Here is a 25,594-nt window from a genome sequence, read left to right on the forward strand (position 1 = left end):
TTTTAATCCTTAAAAAATTTTCAATTTTTAGATTGGTAACTGAGGAAGAAAATACACATTTAGAGTGACATCTGAGAAGTGCCCTCTGACCTCCAGACGTAAATGTTGATTCCTGTCTGTCTCCTAAACCCTGTAGATACACATTTGCGTAACACCAGTTAATCAATGGATAGTTAATCAATGGACAGACGATTTGATCACTATGTTAAATGTGTGCCCCCATACTTCCCCCACCCCCTGCTGATCACACTCTCCAAAGAGCAGACCCCCCTCCCTTTGCATGTCTTTTGGTTACCTATTGTTTGAACCTGATTGAATCTTCTTTGTTCTTACTGTATAAAATGCTACTGTTTCATTTGCTCTGGGTTCACTCACCGGCTCAGATCCGCTCTGTGCCTGTCAGTCCACCAGTCTACCGGTAAACTTTGAATAAACACATCACCACAGCAAACTACTCAACTGGACTTGAATGATTTCTTCAACATATTACATTGAAACAAACTTTTGGAAAGGTCTTAAACAGAGATCACAGAAATTATGGTTTATCTTTGATAAACATTGTGGAATGGATCACTCACAAGTAGCTGTGTTGTCCATAGGGTTTGTCAACAGAGGACCAACCACAGAGTCATTGTCACAAAATCAGTCGAGCACAAGTCTATCTTCAGCAAATCCAAGATGAGCCTTTTCAACTGGATGCGATTCTTGTACAGGTATGGAAATAATACTAAAATATCTACTGGATATTTTAAAAATTACATGGAAATAATCTACATTAATAGAAAGAATCACATTGCCTGTGATTTAGATTTCCTATGCCCTATTACACCAAAGCCAGAGGTGGGTTACGGTATATAGTTGCATATGCTATCAGCATAAGCAGTCTGTTAAAAGAGAACCATCTCAGAGGGTTTTCGTAGAGGTCCCCTCTGAGATGTACAGGAAATATGTGCTTTTTGCAATGTAAGCTTTTTAGCTACAACCATGCCCGCCTTTAACACCTGTTTTTGGTGAGAGGGAAGGGCCCTTGTCTCATCAGAGCAGCCAAATATCACAAGGCTACAATCAGGCTGAATACTGCTTCCCAGTTGCCTCGAGAACCATTTAAATATGCCCTCCCAAAAGTTAGGTACAACTGGGCATTGCCAAAATGTATGTGATAAAGATCCCTTGGCAGTACCACATCTGTCACACATGGGAGAGATTGAAGTATCAATCTTATTTAGTTTGATTTTGGAGTAGTGCAACCTATGCAGTATTTTAAATTGTATCAGTCTATATCTAGAATTAATAGAACAACTCTGAATACTAGATAGACCCTCCTCCCACAGCTCATCTGATATTGGAATGCCCAACTCTTTAGCCCATGGATCTCTAAACTGGCCAGTGTCCACTGACGCCCTGAAGGCAGAGACAAAACGAGAAACCAAGTGTTAAGAATTTGGGTGTGACTTACATATGGGTGTGTGAAGTGACATGGCAATTTTGCTGTCTTCAGTGTCAAACATGTATAAATATAAAATATATTTGTCAAAAACCCTCTCAATATTGTGCAGAAGATTATGCTTTATGTGAACATACTCAACATTAAAACAGTTCATCACTCATTTTTTCAGAATTTTCAACCAAACACACCAAAACTCATGTGGTGTGACTGTCCGACACTCGTTTCTCAAAGTAAGAACTTGAATAAAGCTAAGAAAAATAAATGCAAAAATTCTCAAAACAATACAGAAAAATAATACAGATGTCTATTTGTGAGCCTACTCTTTTCAAAGTCCAAGCATAATGTTTTGAGTCAGTTCTGATCAAAAAGATTTTGTCCCACAAATCACAATCACATGGTGTGACACCATTTTGGGATATTTCAACGGGCAACTGTTTTGACATCCTTGGGAATGAGACGTCCTTCTTCAGCAAGGTTGTTCAGTACTATTAATACCAGACAATGACAGGTTTCTGAGGTGAGTTATCATTTTTATATTTTCAATAAATCAGATTTTGTTGGCACTCTGACAAAAGTCCCACTTCCGGATGTCTTTTGGTGTGACACATTTTTCATAGAAATGCAAAAGAAATTTTATATTTTTTGTCATGATTACATGTAAATCTATGTTGCTTTGTCATAGCTAGCATCTTGTCAGCATGTTAATGTGTAGCTACAAGACTCAAGGTTGTGCTAAATGCAGAAAACATACTATGGTGTGACTCTTTATCATATGGTGTGACCTGTCTGCCTGTCACGCCATATGATTTGATCGTCACACCATATGATACGAATTGTAATTTCCTGCAGATATAACAATAAATAACAAAGTCCAATGTATGTTTTGTCCTTTCAAACATTTGTTTGGGTCCATCATCACATAAAAGCTGTAATTATTCACAATAGATTGTGTTTAGTTTAGTTTAGTTTTATTCGGTGATACAGATTTCTAGTTTATCAGACAGACACAGCAGACCCCTTCACAGAAACCTTAGAATGCTGTTTAAGTCTAAACAATGTTTTGTCTTCGTCTTAAACCATACATTCCCTTTTCTTTTGTCAGCTTGAGGCAAATAATGACACCCTGCGAGGAGAGAGGAGTTGCTGAGGCAAAGAAAAGAAAAGTAAACGACAACGGTCTGTTTCCATTCGCTGACCAATAGGAAGGTCTGAGGGAGGGTTTTAGAGGGTGCCTTCATTGTTGATTCAAAAGGCCTTGGGGCAGATTTCTTGAAGCCTTGCAATACATGATATCTAAAATATCATTGGACTAGAACACTGTAGGCAGTGCAACTAAGAGGAACGCAGTTATGAAATGCAGAGAATCTCATCTCATCTCAACCCTAATTAATATTTCCTGCCATATGAGTGATCAGTAATCACCAATAGGAAGGTTCATACATGTTTTGCATTGACACATGGCGACATGATCATATGGTGTGACACTATATCATGTGGTGTGACATTCCAAATTGTGGAAATAACATACTTTTATTAATGATAAAATGTGAAAATGTTCATGGCATACATAGAAAATAGTATGAGCAAGAGTCACAAATATTTTTATAATTTTATAGCAAGGTTTGTCACAATAAATAGAAAATACGTTCAAAGACTGACGACAGGTCTCACATTGAGCAATGATTTAGAAAATAATACACAAATTTAATTAATTTTCAAGGACTTTGATAAAGTGAGTAACTTAAGAAAGGTATAATCCATTTTCATTTTATATACAATTATTTTCATGTCACACCATATGACGATTTTAGGCACTAATGCAACAAATTGTCACATAACTTCTGATTCCAATTGAAATTCTAAAAACAACATATGTTTCTATACAGATGAGAGTTAGTGGAACAAAAGTCAATCATTTTTATGCCTGTTATTTTAAGTTTTTGAAAACACACTTTTTTCTGGTGTATATGTCACTGACCCATATATCGTGAAACATATGGTTCTTAGGTTTAGCTGTGAAGTCTGAGATGTATTCACGTATGAAGTGCCTCATTTGGAGGTAACGGAAAAAATGTGACTGAGGCAGATGGAATTTAGGAAAAGTGTGCTTGACACTCATATGAGGTCAGACCACCACACTGCAGCCTTTCAGGCCCATGCAACAAAGTGATCACAAAGAGAAGCTTTAATGATCTTGTGTACTACATTAGCACTGCATGCACACAGTGTTCTAAGTCTTGACTATACTGAGTGAACAAAAATTTGAACGCAAATATAAACTGCAGACTGCCTGCTGCGCCATCTGACTGAATCTGACCGCACCAATATGGGTGGGTACCACCAGGCCTGTAAAAACATTCTGGGGGAAACACTGTATTTTTATAGCACCTTTCATACAGGTTACTGCAGTTCAAAGTGCTTCACAGATGACTGACAAGTCGATAGTAATAGAACAAGTGTAGACCATGAAAACAACAAAAAAGCAAAAACAAAGAATTTGAGACCAATGCAAGAAAATAAAAACTGTGAAAATGTAATAAAAAGTTACATTTAAAAGCTATAATAGCAGTAATAGTAGTAAATTATGTAGGTTTAGTAGGTTTTAAGTTTATGTTTTAAGATTTCAACTCTTCCAGTCGTTCTCAGATCCGCAGGCAGACTGTTCCAGTGGCTCAGAGTAAACCTAAAAGTTGCCTCACCAGATGTTTTAGTCCTGCACTTTGGAACAATGAGCAGACTCCTGCCAGAGGACCTGATGGGCTATAAGCATACTACACATACAATGCCTATAAAAAGTATTCACCCCCTTGGATGTTTTACCCTTTATTGCTTTTATAAATCAGTCATGGACAACATAATTTGGTTTGTATGACAAAAAAAAAAATACAAAAAAACCTCTCTTTAAGTTTAGGACAACTTTGTGCAGTGATGTCCATTATACTACCCATTTGTGAACTCCAGATTAATTCTATTCCAATTCTTTTCTATTTCATTTATTTTACTGGGGGAGGCAATATTGATCATAACTAAGTGTGGGCAAGAACATCGGTAATGCTGACATTGCTGGGCTGTACCTTGAAACACTGTCATGCCCATTGTCATAGTAAAGAATGCCCTCCCATTGAATTGCTGAAGTATTGTCTGCGTAAGGCCATAACATTTTCATTTTATGTATTTTTAAGGTTTGCACAAGGCCTACGATTGAGACAAATCGACATGATGATAGATGACATTGCTGGGAGTTCAAGAACACTGTCAAAGATGGCCAAAAAGCTACGGAATGTCTGTGTTGAGGCAATGGAGAGAAGGAAGAGAAGAAAAGGACAGAGACTGGGAGGGCGGAAAGAGTTCGTGGTTATCGATGAAAGCCATTTCAGACACAAAAGGAAGGTAAGTGGAAACAGCCATAGGCCTAAAATTTCTGTGGGAATTCCTGCCACAAACCTAGTGCCTTTCAGCTCCATTGTATTGGAGTGAAGGCAGACATCTATATGGCAGATATCTCCAAAAAAGGGCAAATCACACCAAAACTATCTGGGTGGATGGTTAGCACTCCAGGCAAGAGGAAAAATATATTTCGCTTTAATTTTGGGTGAGACAGATGTACAGTCAACAGTAGTATGAGTAGGGGAAGATGTGTTTTTATATTAACATTTGAAATGGTGGAAAATCCAAAATGGTCATAGGTCATTGTGACAAATTTATTTTCCATGAGGAGCTGTATCTTTGGGTTTTGTCACTGTATGAATAACAGGTAAGGAGACTGCCACCTAATGCTCACTAATGCTGACAGCAAATTTGAAAACATTGTCATGAGAAAACTATTTGCACTAAGAGGAAGGATTTGCTGACATGGAAAAAGTGGATGTTTGGAATGCTGGGTGTCAGGCACAGAGGACAGAAGACAATGCCTGTTCTCTGCTTGGTGGAAAGACGGACCAGACGAGAGCTGATCCCACTGGTTCTGCACCATGTTCGGATGGGATCCACAATACTGACTGATGAGTGGCGGGCCTACCGTGAGGCTCTGCCTGAATTTGAATACAAGCATTATACAGTCAACCACAGTGTGGAGTATGTCAATGCTGATACAGGCTGCCACACTCAACACATTGAGAGGGCCTGGAGGAGCGACAAGGAGACCATCGGTAGAATCCAGGGGAATCGCACCGGGGATCTACTAAGAGATCACCTGATTATGATTGAGTGGAATGAATGGCTGGGTCAAAAACACTATAATGGTCTTTCTATGGTATTTCTAATGTGTGATGTGTATTTCTACTCTGTTCTGTGTATTTCTACAGTGTATTTCTACTATGTACTTGTATTTCTAGTATATTTCTACGTTGTGATGTGTATTTCTCTTGTGTATTTCTACTGTGTGCTGTGTTCTTCTACTGTGTATTGCTATTATGTGCTGTGTGTTTCTACTGTGTATTTCTACTTTGTGTTGTGTGTTTCTACTCTGTATTTTTACTGTGTACTGTGTATTTCGACTGTCATGTTTATTTCTACTGTGTTTTTCTACTGTGTGTTGTGTACTTCTGTGTATTTCTACTGTGTGCTGTGTATTTCTAATGTGTAATGTGTATTTCTACTCTGTGCTGTGTAATTCTACAGTGTATTTCTACTATGTACTGTGTATTTCTAGTGTATTTTTACTTTGTGATGTGTATTTCTCTTGTGTATTTCTACTGTGTGCTGTGTTCGTCTACTGTGTGAATTTTACTTTGTGTTTCTACTGTGTTTTTCTACTGTGTGCTGTGTTCTTCTACTGTGTATTTCTACAATGTGCTGTGTATTTTTACTGTGTGATGTGTATTTCAACTGGGTGCTCTGTATTTCTACAGTATATTTCTACTGTGTGATGCATATTTTTACAGTGTATTTCTTCTATGTACTATGTATTTCTGTTGTGTATTTCCACTATGATATGTATTTCTACTGTGTGCTCTGTATTTCTACAGTGTATTTCTACTGTGTGATGTGTATTTCTACAGTGTATTTCTCCCGTGTGATGTGTATTTCTACTGTGTATTTCTATTGTGTGATGTGTATTGCTGCTGTGTATTTCTACTGTGTATTTCTACTGTGTGCTCTTTATTTCTACAGTTTATTTCTCCTGTGTATTTCTACTATGTACTGTGTATTTTTAGTCTTTTTCTACTATGTGATGTGTATTTCTACTGCGTATTTCTACTGTGTGATGTGTATTTCTAGTGTGTATGTCTACTGTGTGCTCTGTATTTATGCTGTGTTTTTCTACTCTGTGCTGTGTATTTCTACTGTGTACTTTTACTGTGTGCTGTGTACTTTTACTGTGTACTTCTACGGTGTGCTGTGTATGTCTACTGTGTATTTCTACTGTGTGCTGTGTATTTCTAATGTGTCTTTCTACTGTGTATGTCTACTGTGTAATTCTACTGTGTATTTCTGCTGTGTAGTTCTACCGTGTGCTGTGTGTTTCTTCTGTGTATTTCAGTTGTGTGCTGTATGTTTCTACTGTGTGCTTAGTATTTCCTCTGTGTATTTTGACTGTGTGCTGTGTGTTTCTACTGTGTATTTCTACTGTGTGCTGTGTATTTCTACTGTGTATTTCTACGGTGGGCTGTGTATTTCTACTGTGTAATTCCACTGTGTGCTGTGTATTTCTCCTGTGTGCTTAGTATTTCTACTGTGTATTTCTACGGTGGGCTGTGTATTTCTACTGTGTGCTGTGCGTTTCTACTGTTCATTTCAATTGTGCATTTCTACTGTGTTGTGTATTTCTAATGTGTATTTCTGATGTATATTCCTGCAGTGTGCTGTGCATTTCTACTGTGATGTGGATTTCTACTGTGTGCTGTGTGTTTCTACTGTGTATTTGTACTGTGTTTTTCTACTCTGTGCTGTGTATTTCTACTGTGTATTTCTACTGTGTGCTGTGTATTTCTAATGTGTCTTTCTACTGTGTCTTTCTACTGTGTAATTCTACTATGTATTTCTGCTGTGTAGTTTTACTGTGTGCTGTGTGTTTCTTCTGTGTATTTCAATTGTGTGCTGTATGTTTCTACTGTGTGCTTTGTATTTTAACTGTGTATTTTGACTGTGTGCTGTGTGTTTCTACTGTGTATTTCTACTGTGTGTTGTGTGTTTCTACTGTGTATTTCTACTTTGTGCTGTATATTTCTACTGTGTTTTTCTATGGTGGGCTGTGTATTTCTACTGTGTGCTTAGTATTTCCACAGTGTATTTTGACTGTGTGCTGTGTGTTTCTACCGTGTATTTCTACTGTGTGTTGTGTGTTTCTACTATGTATTTCTACTTTGTGCTGTGTATTTCTGCTGTGTATTTCTACTGTGTGTTTCCACTGTGTGCTGTTTATTTCTACAGTGTATTTCTACTGTGTGCTTGGTATTTCTGTTTATTTTGACTGTGTGCTGTGCGTTTCTACTGTTCATTTCAACTGTGTATTTCTACTGTGTGTTGTGTATTTCTACTGTGTATTTCTACAGTGTATTTCAATTGTGTACTGTATATTTCTACTGTGTGCTTAGTATTTCCACTGTATATTTTGACTGTGTTCTATGCGTTTCTATTCATTTCAATTGTGTATTTCTAATGTGTTGTGTATTTCTACTGTGTATTTCTAATGTGTATTTCTGATATGTATTCCTGCAGTGTGCTGTGTATTTCTACTGTGTGCTGTGTGTTTCTACTGTGTATTTCGACTGTTTGCTGTGTATTTCTACTGTGTATTTCGACTGTGTGTTGTGTGTTTCTACTGTGTAATTCTATGGTGTGCTGTGTGTTTCTACTGTGTAATTCTACTTTGTGTTGTTTATTTCTACTGTGTATTTCTATGTGTGCTGTGTATTGCTACTGTGTAATTCTACAGTGTGCTGTGTATTTCTACTGTGTACTTTTACTGTGTGCTGTGTATTTCTACTGTGTGTTGTGTGTTTCTACTGTGTATTTTGACGGTGTGTTGTGTGTTTCTACTGTGTATTTCTACTGTGTGTTGTCTGTTTCTACTATGTATATCTACTGTTTGCTGTGTATTTCTACTGTCTATTTTGACTGTGTGTTGTGTGTTTCTACTGTGTATTTCTACGGTGTGCTGTGTATTTCTACTGTGTATTTCAATTGTGTGCTGTATATTTCTACTGTGTGCTTAGTATTTCCACTGTATATTTTGACTGTGTCCTATGCGTTTCTACTATTCTATTCGTTTTCTGTGTATTTCTTATGTGTACTTCTACTGTTTGCTGTGTATTTCGAATGTGTGTTGTGTGTTTCTATTGTGTAATTCTACTGTGTGCTGTCTATTTCTACTGTGTATTTCTACTGTGTGTTTCCACTGTGTGCTGTTTATTTTTACTGTGTATTTCTACTGTGTGCTGTCTATTTCTACTGTGTATTTCTACTGTTTGCTGTGTATTTCTACTGTGTATTTCGACTGTGTGTTCTAGTGTTGTCACGATACCAACATTTTGGTATCGATACCGGTACCAACATGTATTTCGATACTTTTCGATACTTTTCCAAATAAAAAGAGAACACAAAAAATGTCATTAATGGCTTTATTTTCATAGAAAATCTTTAAAATCTTAGAACTATACATCAGTAAATAAAATAAAATACCATAAAGACTCTGTAGTGAAAAGATAAAATGAAGGTGATACATTTGTCATACAAGCTGAGGCCTTAATTACGTTGAGATACATAACCTAAAAAATATTTTCATTAAATATAGCCTGTCTTATGTAGGACCAATGTCTTTAAATGATACGTTACATTACTATGCTGTACTCTTTATAACATATTAAATGGCTAAATGTGTATGTAAAAGTTTATTACTTCATAAATACCATGCATGTGTGCATTTACAGCTCTGGAAAAAAAATGAAGGGACCACCATTCATTTATTATAAATCACTTAAAGAGACTAAACTAAACTAAAAAACTAAAAAGTTTAAAAATTACTGACTGAGAATATAAATATAATATAATATAATGATATAATATATAATAATATAAATAGGCTATTTAAACCAGAGAAAGTGGTAATTGAAAAGCAGCTTTAATTTTTTTCCAGAGCTACTTTTGTGGAGAGTGAAGGGGGCTGGCGTTGCTTGCTTTTAACACTGAATGTGGCTTTTTTTTTTCATGGGTGGGGTATATAAGTTATTACCTGTCGTTCTCTGAACTCCTTGTGCAGGTCTGGGTGCTTGTCCTTCAAATGTTTGGCCAGGTTGGATGTGTTTCCACCCTTTGCGAGACATGTTTTATAACACCGTTTGCACAGTGCTGCTTCGGTGTTTATGACTTCGCCATGCACTTCGCGCACCTGATTTGTCCGTAAGTTGCGGAGTGGTGCCGGTTGCAGCAGCTGCCATTCTCTCCCTGCTCCTCTCTCTCTCTCTTTCTCTCCGTTATCTCTCCCTGTGTCCAAGCTTTCCTCCTGCTCCGTCTGTTGCTCCAGTAACTCGCTCGCTCCCCCGCTTGCTCTGACTTCCTCGCCTCGGCTCAAATTACAATGCGGTGACGTCACGCAGCGCCGTTACGCGGCAGCGCGGCGCTATATAAAATGAAATGAAAAAAGTACCGGTCTCATCCAAGCGCAGTATAGTACCTTTTTAAATGCATCGGTACCGCGGTACCAATTTAGTACCGGTATACCGTACAAGCCTAGTGTGTTGTGTTTTTCTACTGTGTATTTCTACGGTGTGCTGTGTATTTCTACTGTGTATTTCAATTGTGTGCTGTATATTTCTACTGTGTGCTTAGTATTTCCACTGTATATTTTGACTGTGTGCTGTGCCTTTCTACTGTCCATTTCAATTGTGTATTTCTACTGTGTTGTGTATTTCTACTGTGTATTTCTAAAGTGTATTTCTGATGTGTATTCCTGCAGTGTGCTGTGTATTTCTACTGTGTATTTCTACTATGTGTTGTGTGTTTCTACTGTGTATTTCGACTGTTTGCTGTGTATTTCTACTGTGCATTTCTACTTTGTGCTGTGTATTTCTTATGTGTACTTCTACTGTTTGCTGTGTATTTCGACTGTGTTGTGTGTTTCTATTGTGTAATTCTACAGTGTGCTGTGTGTTTCTACTGTGTATTTCTACTTTGTGTTTATTTCTACTGTATATTTTTACTGTGTGTTTCCACTGTGTGCTGTTTATTTCTACTGTGTATTTCTACTGTGTGATTTGTATTTCTACTGTGTATTTCGACTGTGTGCTGCGCGTTTCTACTGTTCATTTCAACTGTGTATTTCTACTGCATGTTGTGTATTTCTACTGTGTATTTCTAATGTGTTTTTCTGATGTGTGCTGTGTATATCTACTGTGTATTTCTACTGTGTGCTGTGTATTTCTACTGTGCATTTCTACTGTGTATTTTTCCTGTGTTTTGTGTGTTTCTACTGTGTTTTTCTACTGTTTGCTGTGTATTTCTACTGTGTATTTCGACTGTGTGTTGTGTGTTTCTACTGTGTATTTCTACGGTGTGCTGTGTATTTCTACTGTGTATTTCAATTGCGTGCTGTATATTTTTACTGTGTGCTTAGTATTTCCACTGTATATTTTGACTGTGTGCTGTGCCTTTCTCCTGTTCATTTCAATTGTGTATTTCTACTGTGTTGTGTATTTCTACTGTGTATTTCTGATGTGTATTCCTGCAGTGTGCTGTGTATTTCTACTGTGTATTTCTACTGTGTGTTGTGTTTCTACTGTGTATTTCGACTGTTTGCTGTGTATTTCTACTGTGTTTTTCAACTGTGTGTTGTGTGTTTCTATTGTGTAATTCTACAGTGTGCTGTGTGTTTCTACTGTGTATTTTTACTTTGTGTTTATTTCTACTGTGTATTTCTACTGTGTATTTCTACTGTGTGTTTCCACTGTGTGATGTTTATTTCTTCTGTTTATTTCTACTGTGATTTGTTTTCTACTGTGTATTTCTACTGTGTGTTTCCACTGTGTGCTGTTTATTTCTACTGTGTATTTCTACTGTGTGATTTGTATTTCTACTGTGTATTTCGACTGTGTGCTGCACGTTTTTTACTGTTCATTTCAACTGTGTATTTCTACTGCGTGTTGTGTATATCTACTGTGTATTTCTACTGTGTGCTGTGTATTTCTACTGTGCATTTCTACTGTGTATTTTTCCTGTGTTTTGTGTGTTTCTACTGTGTTTTTCTACTGTTTGCTGTGTATTTCTACTGTGTATTTCGACTGTGTGTTGTGTGTTTCCACTGTGTATTTCTACGGTGTGCTGTGTATTTCTACTGTGTATTTCAATTGTGTGTGTATATTTCTACTGTGTGCTTAGTATTTCCACTGTATATTTTGACTGTGTGCTGTGCCTTTCTCCTGTTCATTTCAATTGTGTATTTCTACTGTGTTGTGTATTTCTACTGTGTATTTCTACTGCGTATTTCTGATGTGTATTCCTGCAGTGTGCTGTGTATTTCTACTGTGTATTTCTACTGTGTGTTGTGTGTTTCTACTGTGTATTTCGACTGTTTGCTGTGTATTTCTACTGTGTTTTTCAACTGTGTGTTGTGTGTTTCTATTGTGTAATTCTACAGTGTGCTGTGTGTTTCTACTGTGTATTTTTACTTTGTGTTTATTTCTACTGTGTATTTCTACTGTGTTTCTACTGTGTTTCCACTGTGTGCTGTTTATTTCTACTGTGTATTTCTACTGTGTGATTTGTATTTCTACTGTGTATTTCTAACATGTATTTTTGATGTGTATTTCTGCTGTGTGCTTTGTATTCCTACTTTGTATTTCTACTGTGTGTTGTATATTTCTACTGTGTATTTCTAACGTGTAATTTTTCATGTGTATTTCTGCTGTGTGCTTTGTATTCCTACTTTGTATTTCTACTGTGTGTTGTGTGTTTCTACTGTGTATTTCGACTGTTTGCTGTGTATTTCTACTGTGTTTTTCAACTGTGTGTTGTGTGTTTCTACTGTGTAATTCTACAGTGTGCTGTGTGTTTCTACTGTGTATTTCTACTTTGTGTTGTTTATTTCTACTGTGTATTTTTACTTTGTGTTTATTTCTACTGTGTATTTCTACTGTGTATTTCTACTGTGTGTTTCCACTGTGTGATGTTTATTTCTTCTGTTTATTTCTACTGTGATTTGTTTTCTACTGTGTATTTCTACTGTGTGTTTCCACTGTGTGCTGTTTATTTCTACTGTGTATTTCTACTGTGTGATTTGTATTTCTACTGTGTATTTCGACTGTGTGCTGCACGTTTTTTACTGTTCATTTCAACTGTGTATTTCTACTGCGTGTTGTGTATTACTACTGTGTATTTCTAATGTGTTTTTCTGATGTGTGCTGTGTATATCTACTGTGTATTTCTACTGTGTGCTGTGTATTTCTACTGTGCATTTCTACTGTGTATTTTTCCTGTGTTTTGTGTGTTTCTACTGTGTTTTTCTACTGTTTGCTGTGTATTTCTACTGTGTATTTCGACTGTGTGTTGTGTGTTTCCACTGTGTATTTCTACGGTGTGCTGTGTATTTCTACTGTGTATTTCAATTGTGTGCTGTATATTTCTACTGTGTGCTTAGTATTTCCACTGTATATTTTGACTGTGTGCTGTGCCTTTCTCCTGTTCATTTCAATTGTGTATTTCTACTGTGTTGTGTATTTCTACTGTGTATTTCTACTGTGTATTTCTGATGTGTGTTCCTGCAGTGTGCTGTGTATTTCTACTGTGTATTTCTACTGTGTGTTGTGTGTTTCTACTGTGTATTTCGACTGTTTGCTGTGTATTTCTACTGTGTTTTTCAACTGTGTGTTGTGTGTTTCTATTGTGTAATTCTACAGTGTGCTGTGTGTTTCTACTGTGTATTTTTACTTTGTGTTTATTTCTACTGTGTATTTCTACTGTGTTTCTACTGTGTGCTGTTTATTTCTACTGTGTATTTCTACTGTGTGATTTGTATTTCTACTGTGTATTTCTAACATGTATTTTTGATGTGTATTTCTGCTGTGTGCTTTGTATTCCTACTTTGTATTTCTACTGTGTGTTGTATATTTCTACTGTGTATTTCTAACGTGTAATTTTTCATGTGTATTTCTGCTGTGTGCTTTGTATTCCTACTTTGTATTTCTACTGTGTGTTGTGTGTTTCTACTGTGTATTTCGACTGTTTGCTGTGTATTTCTACTGTGTTTTTCAACTGTGTGTTGTGTGTTTCTACTGTGTATTTCTACTTTGTGTTGTTTATTTCTACTGTGTATTTTTACTGTGTGCTGTATATTTCTACTGTGTATTTCTACTGTGTGTTTCCACTGTGTGCTGTTTATTTTTACTGTGTATTTCTACTGTCTGCTGTGCCTTTCTACTGTTCATTTCAATTGTGTATTTCTACTGTGTTGTGTATTTCGACTGTGTATTTCTACTGTGTGCTGTGTATTTCTACTATGTATTTCTACTGTGTGTTTCCACTGTGTGCTGTTTATTTCTACTGTGTATTTCTACTGTGTGCTTTGTATTTCTGTTTATTTTGACTGTGTGCTGTGCGTTTCTACTGTTCATTTCAACTGTGTATTTCTACTGTGTGTTGTGTATTTCTACTGTGTATTTCTACTGTGTATTTCTGATGTGTATTCCTGCAGTGTGCTGTGTATTTCTACTGTGTATTTCTACTGTGTGTTGTGTGTTTCTACTGTGTATTTCGACTGTTTGCTGTGTATTTCTACTGTGTTTTTCAACTGTGTTGTGTGTTTCTACTGTGTAATTCTACGGTGTGCTGTGTGTTTCTACTGTGTATTTCTACTGTGTGTTTCCACTGTGTGCTGTTTATTTCTACTGTGTATTTCTACTGTGTGCTTTGTATTTCTGTTTATTTTGACTGTGTGCTATGCGTTTCTACTGTTCATTTCAACTGTGTATTTCTACTGTGTGTTGTGTATTTCTACTGTGTATTTCTACTGTGTATTTCTGATGTGTATTCCTGCAGTGTGCTGTGTATTTCTACTGTGTGTTGTGTGTTTCTACTGTGTATTTCGACTGTTTGCTGTGTATTTCTACTGTGTTTTTCAACTGTGTGTTGTGTGTTTCTACTGTGTAATTCTACGGTGTGCTGTGTGTTTCTACTGTGTATTTCTACTGTGTGTTTCCACTGTGTGCTGTTTATTTCTACTGTGTATTTCTACTGTGTGCTTTGTATTTCTGTTTATTTTGACTGTGTGCTATGCGTTTCTACTGTTCATTTCAACTGTGTATTTCTACTGTGTTATTTGTATTTCTACTGTGTATTTCTCCTGTGTGCTGTGTATTTCTACTGTACATTTCTACTGTGTGCTGTGTATTTCTTATGTGTACTTCTACTGTTTGCTGTCTATTTCGACTGTGTGTTGTATGTTTCTATTGTGTAATTCTACAGTGTGCTGTGTGTTTCTACTGTGTATTCCTGCAGTGTGCTGTGTATTTCTACTGTGTGTTGTGTGTTTCTACTGTGTATTTCGACTGTTTGCTGTGTATTTCTACTGTGTTTTTCAGCTGTGTGTTGTGTGTTTCTACTGTGTAATTCTACGGCATGCTGTGTATTTCTTATGTGTACTTCTACTGTTTGCTGTGTATTTCGACTGTGTGTTGTGTGTTTCTCTTCTGTAATTCTACAGTGTGCTGTGTGTTTCTACTGTGTATTTGTACTTTGTGTTTATTTCTACTGTGTATTTCGACTGTTTGCTGTGTATTTCTCCTGTGTGCTGTGTATTTCTACTGTACATTTCTACTGTGTGCTGTGTATTTCTTATGTGTACTTCTACTCTTTGCTGTGTATTTCGACTGTGTGTTGTGTGTTTCTATTGTGTAATTCTACAGTGTGCTGTGTGTTTCTACTGTGTATTTCTACTTTGTGTTTATTTCTACTGTGTATTTCTACTGTGTGTTGTGTATTTCTACTGTGTATTTCTAACGTGTATTTTTGATGTGTATTTCTGCTGTGTGCTTTGTATTCCTACTTTGTATTTCTACTGTGTGCTGTTTATTTCTACTGTGATTTGTATTTCTACTGTGTATTTCGACTGTTTGCTGCGCGTTTCTACTGTCCATTTTAACTGTGTATTTCTCCTGCGTGTTGTGTATTTCTCCTGTGTTTTTCTGATGTGTGCTGTGTATATCTACTGTGTATTTCTACTGTGTGCTGTGTATGTCGACTGTGTGCTGTGCGTTTCTACTGCTCATTTCAACTGTGTATTTCTACTGTGTGTTGTGTATTTCTATTTCTAACGTGTATTTTTTATGTGTATTTCTGCTGTGTGCTTTGTATTCCTACTTTGTATTTCTACTGTGTGCTGTGTATTTCTACTGTGCATTTCTGATGTGTGTTCCTGCAGTGTGCTGTGTATTTCTACTGTGTATTTCTACTATGTGTTGTGTGTTTCTACTGTGTATTTCGACTGTTTGCTGTGTATTTCTACTGTGTTTTTCAACTGTGTGTTGTGTGTTTCTACTGTGTAATTCTACGGTGTGCTGTGCGTTTCTACTGTGTATTTCTACTGCGTGTTGTGTATTTCTACTGTGTATTTCTAATGTGTTTTTCTGATGTGTGCTGTGTATATCTACTGTGTATTTCTACTGTATGCTGTGTATTTCGACTGTGTGCTGTGCGTTTCTACTGCTCATTTCAGCTGTGTATTTCTACTGTGTGTTTTGTATTTCTACTGTGTATTTCTAACGTGTATTTTTGATGTGTATTTCTGCTGTGTGCTTTGTATTCCTACTTTGTATTTCTACTGTGTGCTGTGTATTTCTACTGTGCATTTCTGCCGTGTATTTCTACTGTGTTGTAGGAACATATGCCCATCGCCTCTGCATTACATTGAGGCCCTGTTTTTCTTGTTAACTCTTTTCATCTGGATGAAGATTATTCACAGGAAGAAGCCTGCCATCTTATCGCCTGGCAGAGAGGACAGTGTTTTTCTTTGTTCATAAATACTTCAAATGAGGACAGTTTTAATTAATTTACAACTAAACTCCCATTTTTGAACTTACTTTCCCCTCCAAACAGATAAAGTGTTCCCTCACAGAGTGGACACCGGACACCTTCTGCCGAGTTGTTCTATGCTATTACTCTGTCTTCTGTTATTTACGACTCACTATCTTTGGGACATTCCATTCAAATGGCCTCTGTATTCTTCCAGATTTCAGACCATTTCTAATTAACCATTAAGTCAGTATCTCACAATCTTAATTCTAACACATTAAGAAACAGTAAAAGAAGTTCATAAAACTGATCTTTTTCCCGTTTCTCTACGATTAAGATTGACTGAGATCAAGTTTAATGTTTAATCTGTCCTGTGTTCGGTGGAACCACAGCACCTCCTGATGGTGAGTCCTGGTACAGTTGGACGAGAAATATTCTGTTTAATATGTTCATGGTTATAACCAGTAAATGACTCTGATATGTCTTTGTTTTAACAAGTATTAAGCTGAAATATGTATAATTAATGTTTAATCACGTCATAATCATTTTCATGATAGACAACGTACATCTATTAAGCCATGGTGAGAATCTGTGAGAAGGTGAAGCACTGTTTTGTAACGTTTAAATCTTGGAGACAAAAGCCGGTAAGCCCCGCCTAGACACGCCTCGATTTGCAAATAATAAAACGGAGAGATCGCTTCTCTCGAGGTCAGTTTTTCAGTTTTTAGTTTTTTTTAGTTTTTGAAGTTGTAGTTTTTTAGTTCAGTTTTTCTTTTGTAACTTATTTTCGAAGCTCTTTACTTTACTTTGAAACACGCTCCTAGACAGCGATTTCAGCAGAAGTGCTCACGCGTTGATTTTTCTCATTTTATATTTTTCGCAGTATTGATTAGCTTCTTTTATTAAGTTTGTACCAGAACAAAGTTCTGTTTTAATTTGTTTTATACCGTTAAGTATCGTAACCTGCTTTGGAAGAAGTGAACTTAATTTAGATTATCTTGCATTAACTAACAACGGACGATCCGCCTGATCAACGTATCATCCTCAGTTATTTTATTCAAGAAGTGAAATTCAGTTTACAAAGTCAGAGCCTGAGAACCACTCGAAGAAACGAAGAAGAACATCCTTATCAAAATCATCATCACGACACTACAGCAACTTGCTGTGTCCGAGACCGTGCAAGCGGTTTCCAACGAAAGACTCTGACAAGCCCCCATCGCTCGCTAGCGGTACCATCCCGCTGGGCATTGAGCCAAGATCTGCACCGAGTCGGTACGGGACCAGCTGCCCTCTTCCTAAGACAACAGACCGAGGTGCCCAACCGACTGATACCGGACGAGCTGACCCCCGGCCATTGGACCGGGACTGCCAGCTAGAGCCGCAAATCACCCGAGGGAATCCGCTGCCGCGGACTCCGCAACTCTGCTGAGAAAGTAGGCTCTCCATCACTCACAACAGCTGGATTCACACATGATACATGAGATGGTGTCTATGGCTCTGATTCATATCTTTTAGCTTAAGAGAAATTCGGTTAGGGTCTCGTTAGTATTAAAATTACTCCCGTAATCTTTAAATGCTTCAACCTAACTCGTGATCTCACCATCAGCCATATTCCACTAATAACCCATTACTTAGTTATTTCGCATTTTCTGTTACCTGTTGTTATTCATTTAAATTGCCATTTCATTTATTTCACCTGAATTATTTAGTCAATAAACATATTTAACCGTATGTCGTTGTCTGTGCAGGTTTGTTTTTAATGTGGAGAACCGATGGATATGTGTAGAATTCACTACTTCATTTATGAGATTGAATAAATTGATCTGAAATTGATTAGAATTGATACAAGTTAACCTTGTCTAGTCGAATTTGATTAATTACCTCCGGATTATTCAAATAGACAAAACAACGGAGGTGGTGCCCCATTAACGAGTGTTTTATTAATCGCCAGTGATTAATAAATTACATTTATTATTAGTGTATCTCCTACAGTGTGCTGTTTTTTTCTACAGTGTATTTCTACTGTGTGCTCTCTATTTCTACTGTGCATTTCTACTGTGTGCTGTGTATTTCTTATGTGTACTTCTACTGTTTGCTGTCTATTTCGACTGTGTGTTGTGTGCTTCTACTATGTATTTCTACTTTGTGTTTTCTTTATTTCTACTGTGTGCTGTGTATTTCTACTGTGTATTTCTACTGTGTGTTTCCACTGTGTGCTGTTTATTTCTACTGTCTATTTCTACTGTGTGATTTGTATTTCTACTGTGTATTTCGACTGTGTGCTGCGCGTTTCTACTGTTCTTTTCAGCTGTGTATTTCTACTGTGTGTTGTGTATTTCTACTGTGTATTTCTAATGTGTATTCGTGATGTGTATTTCTGCTGTGTGCTGTGTATTTCTACTGTGTATTTCTACTGTGTGCTGTGTATTTCTACTGTGTGCTGTGAGTTTTTACTGTTCATTTCAACTGTGTATTTCTACTGTGTGTTGTGTATTTCTATTGTTTATTTCTAATATGTTTTTTGATGTGTATTTCTGCTGTGTACTGTGTATTTCTACTTTATATTTCCACTGTTTGCTGTGTATTTCTACTGTGTGCTGTGTATTTCCAATGTGTATTTCGACTGTGTGATGTGTGTTTCTACTGTGTATTTCTACTGAGTGTAGTGTTTTTCTACTGTGTATTTCTACTGTGTGCTATGTATTTCTACACAGCAAAATCTGTAGTGTTGGTTTTTCAGTGTAAATAATTTTGAGTTGGTGGGTGTTGAATTTGGTGTTGTTTCAACCAGTAGGTGATTTGTTAATTTTTAACATGGTGGATGGCTCAATGGGAGCACCACCTCTCAAAGGACATTGTTGAAGCCTTAACCATAACTGTGACATTTCTAATTCTACAATTTTATTTTATCCATCTTCCTTCTCTCTCTACTACAATTGTCTTTTTATAACTGTATTAAAGTAATGAGTAAATACACCTTTAAATTGTATGCAGTGGACTGAGTTTATTCAGGCAGGGTTTTCTCATGTTTCTCACAATACACTACAAGCAGGGTCATTTTAAGTTACATGACCCCTTGGAATTTTTTACCATCTAAATTCCTTGAAGGACACACAATGAACATTGTGCAAAATAGTAGAGCCTGACCGATTCATCGGTTATTATATATATTAGCCTGTCACAGATATATCAGTATCGGTGTATATATTATCCGATATGCACCGATATGAAAACCTTATATTTAAAAACTATAATGCAGAAAAACATGCTTGGGCTAATTTAAAATTGGTGTAATTGTAGCATGGAGATGTTGTTACCTTAGATTATGACTATCAGTTTTTATTTTGAAAGGCGGTAAAGTTCACTTCAGAAAGGGTGGGTAACTTCCGTATCTTTATATTTATTTTATTGGAGCTATTTTGTTGTTAAAAATGTAAAAGTAAATTATTTTCTTTATTTTGAATCGCGCCGAACCCAGGGGTTGTGGTTTTGGGTGCTGGTATGTGTTTAAAGAGAAATTAGTAAGCAATATGATTTTTGTGTCGCTGTCTCTTATAAAAACTGTATTAAAAGTAATGTGTGTTGTAAAATGTAATTTTTATGCATTCGGGGATGTTTATGGTCTGGAAAAGGATAGCGTGGTTGCATCAAGTGCTTAGTGCTCCGTGTTGCATTGCTAGTGATGGCTACTGTGTTCACATACTGAAAATAGTATATCCGGTGGTCAAACAGGCACAGTAATCCTTGTGAAGAAACCATTTCAGAAAACCACTGTGCTCTGCTGTTTTCATGCAGGTATGTGAGGTTGCACTGTGTTTTGTTGTTTTGTCCCGTAATGTGAGTTGTGTTGTAATTCTACAAATGTAAAATATTGATGGGAATGTGATGGATATTGTTTTATTCAGATTTATATATTTTTTTATTTTATTTTTTCTAATTGAATGCATGTTATTTATGTGTGTTCTCCCCCTTTTTCTCGGGATTCAATGGGAGAAGGCGCAGTAATCCTTGTGAAGAAACCATTTCAGAAAACCACTGTGCTCGGCTATTTTCATGCAGGAGTAATAAATGTGTCTGAATCCACGTGGTCGTCCTGTCCTACTTTAACCGAGACACAACGCAGAATAGACTCCGCTACATAATGACATAGTTTGTCCAGCAGAGTGCGCTTCAACGGGGGATAAAACAGCTGGTGTCAGGAAATGTAACAGCTACCTCACTAATGGTTAAACTATAAACCAACACAAAAATGACAATTACCAACATAACATAAGCCACTATGTTCTGAACAGGCACACTACAAACACTTACAAAAAGTAACATTTTAGTTTTAGAACAAGCAAACTTGTTGTGCTCCTCTACATCAGAGACGCACTGGGAATCCACCGGAAGCTGCTCTATGACGTCGCGTCTGCTACAGGTTTTGTCTCGCCCTCCGCACGGCATCATACCATGAATGTATAAAGAGAACCCAGCGGGAACGTTTCAGGAGCGGAGCCTTTTATCCGCCCGATTTTGTTGACTTGCTTAGATTTTGTTGATCTGGTCATTTTTCGTTTTTATACAATCAGGAGTCTTAACAGGGTGTTTTATTTTGAAAATTGACCGGATGCTCTATGCCGTTCCTGTGTCTCACTTCCTGCCGGTGTTGTGCCAATGTAGGTATCCCCGACGCGATATTTTTTTTCGCAGGATAATGCTGCATTCCAGTTACATGGGAGACCACTCGCCCGAATTGCGAAGTGGGAAATCTCGCAGCTGTCTCGCAACATTTCACCGAGGCACGCCCCCTTTTGGTCGGAATATCCACTGTCCGACTCGGTGCTCCTGAGAGTACACCGAGTTGAGCGAGTATAGACAAACGACTCGTCAAACAAAGATGGCTGCGCCCATAATTGATGTATTTTCTTTGTATTTGTACCAAGTTGGTCGTTTTAATGTTGATTTTAAATGCTCTTACACATTTGATTACATTGCTGCTTTAATACGGTCACCAATTTATGCATTGCACGGTCTTGCTGTGCGTGCAATACAATGTAAAGTTTTGTTTTCGAGCTGGTTTGCTAAAGAGGCTAATGTAGCTAACAATAACAATAACAATGACTAGCCTGCTACTACCCTGATGGCATCCATGTTCTTCCAACTCGTCGTGTAGCGAGACAAACGGGAACGCTATTTGTGCTACAAGCCAGGAAATGACATCACGTTCTCGCGTAAGAGCAACTCGGGCGAGTGGTCTCCCATGTAACTGGAATGCAGCATTCCGGGAATCTCATTAATATTCATGAGGTGCCGTCATCTTATTGGCAGATCAAGGCGCTTCGTGATTGGTTGATGCTGCTACGTGCGGCTAAACGTTCATTGATGCAGAGTGCAGCATACGGTAAGATTATGGCTCATCACTCCCACTGATATGAGTTATTTATCATAACTACTAGGCTACGTAAAACTACTAGGCTACGTAAATGTAATCATATCACCATGACAAATATTGGCTGCTCAAAACATCTGAAATAATCTTAATTATCGCCACTAACTGCGAATTCGTGACGGACAGCTAGCACCATTGGTGTTAGCCAAATTTTCTGTGTTATTTCATATGTTTTCCCTGTTCTATTATGAATAAAATATGGGTTAATGAGATTTGAAAATCATTGTATCACATTTTTTTTTGTACATAGGAGTTTGTACATGTATTAGTGTAATAATAGTATTATTTTACATTTCAGTGAGAGCAGCAGTATGTGTAATAATTTCCAGGGGAACGTGAAAGAATATCCTCTGTTAAAGGTCAGATTAATTTAAAATCAACTTTATTGATAAGCAGTGAACAGAACAAACATGAACTATAAACAACACATTGTACATACTGATGCAGGGGTAGAGTTGATGTTAGGATTAAGGTTATGGCTAATGGTTGTTAAATTGAGGTATAGGCTTTATGCACAGCTCAACTACTTTCTGAACTTAAACCAGCTGTGCATAAAGCCTATTGCCCTGACCATCTTCTACTGCCAGATCTGCCAATAAATCCTCACTTACCAACTGAAGTCAATGGGCCCTATTTTGACAGGACCTATTACCAGAGGACTACCACCATCATGTGTGCTCCTATCAGTCTCTAGGAGGGACAAATTTCAGGGCAAATCTTCGAGTTTGGCTTGCTAGGGAGGATGAGGTTCAGAGGTGGATCGAGGACTTTCAGAAATCCTCAGGCTTCACCTGGAAAAAGTCCAAAACCTACCCCGATGCAGGGCAAGGCTCAAATAAGTATAGGGTTAGTACTAAACAGTCCACCCCCCACATCTCCTTAACGTTGTGTGTACACCACTTACCAGATTTTTATTCTTTTCTACATCATCTGTAGGTGGACTTAAGGTGTTAGCATAACACCCGGGGAAGTGTTGGCAAGGTGACAAAAAACACCTCCTGTCCTGCCACCATGTACCTAGTCCTGAAAAGGCAGTGCTTCAGTAAAGGAAGAAAGTCAAGGTTAGTACTTTTTTTTTACTCCAATGATAGTTGGACTGTTTTTGCTGAATATAGTGTGTGTGGATTAATTATATACCTTTCACATATCCATTTTATGTCAGGTCAGAAGATCCACATATCCTGGTGGGATTTTTTTTCAAAATAAGCCTCCAGAATGAGCACAACCATCGGCTTTCATGTGCTGAAGCACTTAAAAACACGGATGTTTGCCAGGACACCTGCAACAAATTACAGGCCCTGTTCCAGAGTGGGCACTCTCCCTCATCGGCCCTTGACATGCTGAAATTTGACCTGCAGGAGCAAGAGGGGAAGAACTACATTTTTGCTGCTGCAGATCGCTCTGTCTGCCCCGATCTCCAGTTCTGCTACAGGTTGGTAAGGTGGGCATAATAGGCATTAAAAAAATATAAGGAATGTGACTTACATTTAAGTACAATGAGGTGTATGGAGCTCCATTCAAAACTCCCATTTAGAATTCTGCCTCCCATAACTCAGCCCCAGATCCACATACTACCACAGGAATGGTCTTGTATGCATCATCCCCCTGAGACAGAGACATAAAGATGGTTAGTGGTTCCTGGGCTGGGTGAAAGGAAGCAAAAGTATCCACATTATAAAGCCCTGCAGATGTCAATGTATTTTATCGATGTAGTTTTTTGCACCAAGTAGGGGTGATTTTTCAGATACAGAGTGTGGTTTGGTGTCAAAATTCTTGTTCTATGTAAATCAATTCCCAAATGCGCACTTTGAAATTTTGATTTTGTCATTGATTTTGTCATTGATTTTGTCTCCACAAGCACATCCGGCAAAGTGGAGAGATGGTCTTTGTTGATTCATCAGGCAACTGTGATTGGCAAAACCACCGAATTTTCCTCCTCATGACCCACTCTACTGCAGGTGGGTTGCCATTAGGTATATTCTCATCACCACCTCTGAGAACCAGGCCACCATCACAGCTGCCCTGCAGCTCCTCAACAGCATCCTGCCAGCGGAGAGCTTTTTCGGGCGTCAGGAGGAAGGTCCCCGGGTCATACTGACCGACGACTGCCTGGCCTTGCGTCAGTCCCTCAACGCTGTCTATCCAGGCACCACCCTCATCCTGTGCGTGTTCCATTTGCTTCAGGCCATGTGGAGATGGCTGTGGAACTCCCACAATGGGGTCGCCAAAGACCATTGTTCTCACATGATGAGCTTGTTCAGGCACATCATGTATGCCGGCACCCCATCATCCCTGGAAGACAGCTACAGGGTGCTGACTCAACAGCCAACAGCGCAGAAGTACCCAAAGTTCCTCCGACACCTTGCTGAGGTCTTCAGAAGGAGAGAAGAGTGGGCCATCTGCCTCCAGTCTGAACTGCCAACAAGAGGAAACACACAAATAACTACGTGAGAGTGCAATGCGCATTCTGAAAGAGAAGGTCCTCTACAGACTGAAGGCATACAGTGTCACACAGCTGGTTAGCTTTGTTACCACGCGCATGGAAGAGTACTACATCGCCGCCTCACCGATGTCGCCAACAACAGAGGGAAGCAGTTGAAAAACATCCACCATGGCGATGTTGACTGTGAGGCGATTGTTCAGGTACGTTTTGTAGCATCCCCACACTCTGGAACACACTGTAAGAGGGGACAGAAATATTTTTTTAAAAATAACAAAAAATCTTCCCTTTATAATAATAAACTTATCATATATACATAGTAGCCTTACAAGATTTTCCCAGGTGAAATAATTTTGAACTGCTACAATCAATGTTTTAATAACAGAAAAATCACTTTAAAAAAAAAACATTTTCACATAAAGACAACCTCTAATAGAGCGCTGTATATAATGTCATATTGAGCTTGAAATCAAAGTTTTTAAACAGTCATTCTGTATCAAATAATGCAGCTTCAAACATATACATGAAAGCAAGTAAAAAACACACAAATACATTTCGTTACATAATAAACAAACCAATGAAATAACTAGCTTTAGCTCCTAATGAAAATTGGCATTTCCGTTAGCCTAAACAGGTCAAATAAAACTGTATGAAACCAGAAAAGGCACAAAAATTCAAGCTACACATTAAACATTGGATAAAAAGAAATAACCACAAACCTTGTGCCCTTGTCAGCCAGGTGCGATGAAACAGTTTTCAGGCCTGTAGACACGTTTTCAATTATGTCGACACACTGGCTTCAGATACTTCGGATGTTCTGCTTTCCAGCGAGACGCTTTTAAACTAAAGGCCCGATTTTCACGTCCACTGTAATTGAAGAAATAACAACCTTACCTTAAAGAAAGCTCAGAAAATGACTGGATAAACAACAGAAATATAATGGCCATATTAATGGTTATTTACATGTATTTCTACTAACCTCACTTCCCTCTGGTTTTCTATTGCTCAACTTTTATCTAGTACTCCTCTGTAGGCCTGTATCAATTTCTTTCACAACTTTCACCGTTGATACAGGAGGATCAAAATAACTACATCGTCCCAAGTTCATCTGGTCATGAACAGTACCATGTGAATATGGTGATCGGGTACTGGTCCTGCCCACTTGGGATCTCCGGTGGACAATGCAAGCACCAGAGTGCTGTGGCAAGCAGGTTGACAGCATGACAGCTTCCCCCGCATTTTGACACCTGCCATGAGGAAGCTGTATCATGAGATTGCCACTGGTGAGTTACACCTACCGGCATGTATAATGAGAAAAATTAAAGCCCATGTCTTT

The 25,594-nt window shown here is 37.8% G+C and overlaps 1 pseudogene; it reads left to right on the forward strand.

Moving 5' to 3' along the window:
* Nucleotides 1–4,666: 4,666 nt before the first annotated feature.
* Nucleotides 4,667–23,269, forward strand: LOC141003339 (uncharacterized; annotated as a pseudogene).
* Nucleotides 23,270–25,594: the final 2,325 nt, after the last annotated feature.

This window comes from Pagrus major, chromosome 10 (assembly GCF_040436345.1).
Source record: "Pagrus major chromosome 10, Pma_NU_1.0".
Taxonomy (NCBI): domain Eukaryota; kingdom Metazoa; phylum Chordata; class Actinopteri; order Spariformes; family Sparidae; genus Pagrus; species Pagrus major.